A 6351-nucleotide genomic window follows, 5' to 3' on the forward strand; every position below is an offset into this window, starting at 1 on the left:
AAGTAGGTATAACAGAAAAAAGAGAAAAATCCCAACAACACATTTCGTCCAGATTTTCTTAATGAGATTGCTCATTCTAATAAGCGACCCTGAAACAATGTATAGCATCTAATATTGAGGGGGGATGTATAAAGATTGTCCATTTAAAAATTTTACGAGAATGATGAGTAAAATTGTCCTGTTTGGAGTTTGGACACTATCATTATACATATAAGAAATAGAAGGAGGTGGGTTGCGCCATTGAAAAGAGCAATCTTTGGTCCTTCAGAAACACTTATTATAATTATATGATCTTCAAAAAGGACAACTTTTCTAACCATTCTCAAAAATTGACAAAAATTGGCCACTTTTTAGGCTTTGTTCGCAATTACCCATTAGATTTGAAAAATTCTCTCAGGGTCGTCTGAAAAGGTTGAGAGGGTGCTCAATAAATACCAACTCAAGTTATCAGCTTTGTTTTAAATTCAAAAGTGGTAGATTTCTTGATGAATTATCGTAATACTTGAGCAACATGAAATACACTTCTGAAGAAATAATCAAACAAGTAAGTAATCGTTCATTTACAACACCTCTACCTTCCTTGATTGTTGAATGGCGCATGATAACAAATTCAGAACTGGGCTCAAAATTTAAAAAAAAACACGAATGTAGTGCCCTCAATTAACGATTCTGCCCACTTCTGCCTGAGGACAAGTACCTCAATTACAGTAGGCTTACACACACTTTTCTATCCTTTCTACAAGAAACTAATTTTTGAAATGAGATCTCAACAACCCTGAGGGGTTACTTAAAGAATCCAGAATATTTTAATCGAAGCTTGGAAAAACTTCAAACATGAAGTAACATATCGATTGTCACTAATTCTAAGGCGCTGAATTCAAATATTTAGTTATTTTTTTCTATTCAACCTTTCTGACCTACCATGCTCAGGGAGAGACATGAGAGCTCAAAAGTTGGAGACATTATGATTCAAATGTCTTTCAAATATTAACTACAAAAAAGCAGAGGGAGGAGGGAAGTGTCTAAGTAGTTTTTTCGAAAGTAGTTCGATAACGTCCACGTCATGCATGTACAGTAAAATGCTCACTCATATTTTGTAAGTTAGAATTATACTGCTCTCATTATTAATACCTGTTTATTATTTGTGGTATCGCGATCTATAAGACAAACTGACCTAGAGGATAGATCTTGAAACCTTGAAAATTGGTATGTATTTCAGTTACTTTTTAACGTCCAAGAAAATCATTCAAAAAATCAAACCTCAGAGAACAATTTTGTTCTCATTAATCCCATATCAGAGAATATGTGCATGTCAAGATGTTCGAAAACAGCTAATAATTCTCAAACTAGGCAATTTTTTCTGCTAAAAAGTCAAAACAGGGAGATAATTTGACAGAGGAGACATTTGGAACCAACAGGTAGTTGGAAGTGAGGGGATTGAATTGAGAAAATTTTACATTTCACACAAACAAAGAACACGCGATATTTTCCCCACAAGGAAATGATATCTTACTTACCCTTGGATTTAAGACCCTTTTCACAAAAACTATGCAATCCATACATTTTAAATTGATTAGTTTCCATTTTGGGATTTGTAAGATCTAGGCACGACTAATTTATTAACAGGATTCATTTTTCAGTTGATAGTGTGCGCAAGTTTAGTGACTTGAAAGTCAAATTCGATTTGATACGAATATTCGTAATTTCCTGAGAACGGATATTTTGGCCCTTTATGTGTAGTTTAACATGTTATTAAAAAAGCAAAGGTGTCTTTATCAACTTCAAATGCGAAAGATTTACTCGTAGATATCAGATATTCCTGATTGCAAAAAGGGTTCTGCTTTTCGCGTTATCGCAAAATTCCCACAGGGTCGACCAGTTCTGAAGTGAATTTTTGACCAATAGGTACCTACCTGTAAATTCTAACAAAAAAAAAATCCCAAATTTTCAAAGTAGGTGATAGATTTTTCCCGCAGAATATCCGGTGTGACTACACAAACACTCGATACAACTGTATTCTTAATTCGGCCTTTTTAGAGCATTCAGCAAATTTTCAAATTTCTCCATTACTTTCAAAGCGTTCTGATAGGGTCAAAAATGAACTTTGAAAGGCTTTAAATTTGAACTGACATTCTTAGAATTTGGTATTTGAACACCTAAAAACAATTCAGAGGGTACCCAATACGTGGTAACTAAAGTTATAAATGCTAAGGTTCATTTTTTGGCCTTCCAGATCGATTTGAAAATTTTGGAGAAATTTGAAAACCCGGTGGACTGTACAAAAAAGATAAAATTGAGATAGTTTTCGAGTCGAGTGATCTTTGTAACACACCAGACGATTTCTTGTCGAAAAACTTATTCGTTTTATATATTTCTTTGAAAATTTAATTCGTCCTATTTCTTTGCTAAATTGTTAGAAAATATTATTTTTTTTTTACTTTCAGGTCTCATTTTGGTGGCAAAATTGTAATGATTTTTTCTAAACGCGTAGGTAATATAGGTAAGTAAGTACGTACATATAAGTATACAAGTAAAACTTTCATTATTTTTGCTGAAATCATCGAGAAGGTGCTGTTTTTTGTAAGAATTGTCAAAAAGTAATTTCTTGGTCGAGTAGTCACTGAACTTCTCTTCAGCATGCACAATACGTACATACTTATAATGGGAAAAATTCCAACAAAAATGCGATAAAATTGAAATTTTTTATAACTGCCTCATCATAATATTATTAGGTATTTCATTTGTTTTTTTTTTTTATATATACGGAAGCTCTCCTTGAGGTCGCCTTGCGTCCGGAAGGAGATCGCTGAAATTCGTTAAAGAGGAGTAAGTAAGTAATTTTCATTTTATTTCATTTTCTGATTTTCTTCACTATAGGTTAGCTTTCGAGTAAACGTATACGAAAACATTCTGAATTCGAGCTTTTTGAAGTATCCAGCAAGTTTTCAAATTTCTCCATTACTGTCAAAACGTTTTGATAGGGTCAAAAATGAACTTTAACAAGCTATAAGTTTGGTGAGTGCATTAGGCAGCCTTTGTTGAACTGGCATTCTTAGAATTGGGTGTTAGAACACCTAAAACAATTGATAGGTTGCTCAATGAGTAGGCTGACCAAAGTTATCTTATAAGTGCTGGAGTTCATTTTAGGGCCTTTCGGAGTAGGTAATTTGAAAATTATGGACACTATACAAAAAAGATCAAATTGAGATAATTTTCGAGTCGAGTAATCCTGTCAACGCACCAGACGATTTCTTGTCGAAAAACTTACTCGTTTTATAAATCTTTAGGAATTTGAAAATTTGATTTACTATCTTTCTTTTTTGGAATTTAGAAATTCATTTTTTTTTTTTTTTTGTACTAGCAACCCTGGAATTTAGCGGTAAGTACCAGAAACGATCAACAATAAGGTGTCCAATAAACACCGAGTAAAGTTATAAGTTTCAACGTTTGCCATGTAGGCAGTTCTGTATACTTTATTTCAAAATAAAGAAAAAAAAATTCAACAGGTTGGACTAATATTATTGGAAAAATTCGTTAGATTAGTAAGTGTAGTAATTATCAATCTCCGGTTAAATCAATATAAAATTCATTCATTGAAGATTTTGCGCAGAGAAACATGCAAGTTCATAGAATTCTAGCTTAGAATCTGCAAATTGTTAGTTTTCGCATTTTTCAATTTTTTTTATGAGAAAAAATTTTTACTTTTCAGTATCCAGTATTCACAATCCAATTTTTGGCTCTAGGACCGAAATTCTCAGGTTTAAAAACCTTCAAAATGAGATCTCAACAATACTGAGGGATTAAAACGTCATGGATTTTGATCAAAGTTGGAAAAAACTTCAAACTATGTTTTACAGAATTATCAGCGTATTGACGTGCTTATTGAGATTATACGAGTACATAGGTAACGAATCAATTTTTAAAAAAAAACAAAAAAAAAAAAAAATTCCAATGGATTTCGATAGCAAATTTCCATCAGGAATTCCTGATTACAGAATGGGTTCTGCTTTTCGCTTCATCGCTAATTTCCTGCAGGACCAGTTCTGAAGAGAAATTTTGACCAATATTTGTATAAGTACCTATTACAGAAAAAAGAGAAAAAACCCAAATGACTCGGACCTATATTCGGATATAGAGGATTTCTTTCAAAGACATTAGAAAAGCTTATTCCGCGTTAATAAGTAGATAATCATTCAGTAAATTAGTAAGTGTAGTAATTATCAACCTCTGGCTGAATCAATATAAAATTAATTCGTTGAGGATTTTGTGCAGAAGGACTTGAAGGTTTATGGAATAATTCAAGCGCAGAATTTGGAAATTGTCAGTTTTCACATTTTTCAATTCTTCCAATGAGGAAAAATTTTCACTTTTCCATTTATTCACAATCTAATTTTCGGTTCAAGGACCGAAATTCTCAGGCTTTTATCACATATATACTATAAGCTACCTATAGCATTGGAAAGGGGAAGAGAAAAACAATTCTCGAATAAAGCACCATTGCAGCCAACAGTATGAGAAAATTTTACAGTATTTCTCATTTTCCTCGAAGATACACATCACAAAGAGTGACAAAAGGAATCTTCTTCGCAAGATTTTACTCAATTCCGAAGAAAATTATATTAATTTGATAAATTGCCCGTAGGAATAATGCGCGCTCTACGGCAATAAACAGCAAATTTCGTCTAGATTTTCTTAATGCGATTGATCAATCTAATAAGTGACCCTGAAACAATGTACCACATCTAATATTTGGGATTGGGATGTATAAAAATTGTCCATTTTAAAATTTTTTTAGAATGAGGAGTAAAGTTGTCCTCTTTGGATACTATCATTCTAAGAAATATGTAGAAGGATGGGGGTTGCGTCATTGAAAACAGTTATCTTTGGTCCTTCAGAAACACTTAGGTATAACTATGGTACCCAAAAAGAACAACTTTTCTAATCATTCTCAAAAATTAACAAAAAATTAATATTTTTTAGGCATTTTTCGCAAATACCCAATAGATTTGAAAAATTCTCTCAGGGTCGTCTGAAAAGGTGGAGAGGGTGCTCAATGAATATCAACTTAAATTATCAGCTTTTTTTTAAATTCAAAAATGGTAACTTTCTTAACAAATTGTCGTGAGAAAACCATCAACCTACCTATAAACTTGGCCACGTTTATATCCATGAATGAGGTAACAACGGTTTGTAATTTGTGTTGATGGAAGATCCGTTGATGAACATCTCGATAAGCATTCTACGAAAACAACAATTGTAAGTAATCGTTCATTTACAACACCTCTACCTTCCTTGATTGTTGCATGGCGCATGGTAACAAATTCAGAACTGGGCTCAAAATTTTAAAAAAAACACGAATGTGTAGTCCCTTCAATCACCGATTCTGCCCAATTCTGCCTTAGGACAAGTACCTCAATTACAGTAGGCTTACACACACTTTTCCATCCTTTCTTCATTAAACTAATTTTTGAAATGAGATCTCAACAACCCTGAGGGGTTACTTAAAGAATCCAGAATATTTTAATCGAAGTTTGAAAAAACTTCAAATGTGAAGCAACATATCGATTGTCACTAATTCGAATAAGGCGCTGAATTCAAATACATATTTAGTTATTTTTTCTATTCAATCTTTCTGACCTCCCATGCTCAGGGAGAGATACGAGAGCTCAAAAGTTGCAGACATTACGATTCAAATGTCTTTCAAATATCAACTACAAAAAAGCAGAGGGAGGAGGGAAGTATCTAGTTTTTTCGAAAATATTTCAAACGGGTCCACGTCATGCATGTACAGTATTAAAATGCTTACTCATATTTTGTAAGTTTGAATTATACTGCTCTCATTAGCTAAATAGTTTTTGTTTCAAGAATTCATTTGATGAAGTAGCAATAAGTAGGTACATAGTTAATTCAATATTAATACCGGTTTATTATTTGTGATATTGCGATCTACATAAGACGAACTTAGGATAGGTCTTGAAATCTTGAAAATTGGTATTTCAGTTGATTTTGACGTCCACAAAAATCATTCAAAAAAAATTAAACCTCAGAGAACAATTTTTTTCTCACGAATCCCATATCAGAGAATATGTCCATGGTTAAGATGTTCAAACACAGCTAATAATTCTCAAACCAGGCAATTTTTTATGCTAAAATAATCAAAACAGGGAGATAATTTGAAGACAGAGGGGACACTTGGAACCAATAACAGTGAGTTGGAAGTGAGGGGGTTGAATTGAGAAGATTTTCGATGTTATAAGATTTCACACGAACAGAGAACACGATATTTGCTACACAAGGAAATAATATACCCTTGGATTTAAGACCCTTTTCGCAAAAACAATGCAATCCACA

The sequence above is a fragment of the Planococcus citri genome, chromosome 3 (genome assembly GCF_950023065.1).
Source record: "Planococcus citri chromosome 3, ihPlaCitr1.1, whole genome shotgun sequence".
Taxonomy (NCBI): domain Eukaryota; kingdom Metazoa; phylum Arthropoda; class Insecta; order Hemiptera; family Pseudococcidae; genus Planococcus; species Planococcus citri.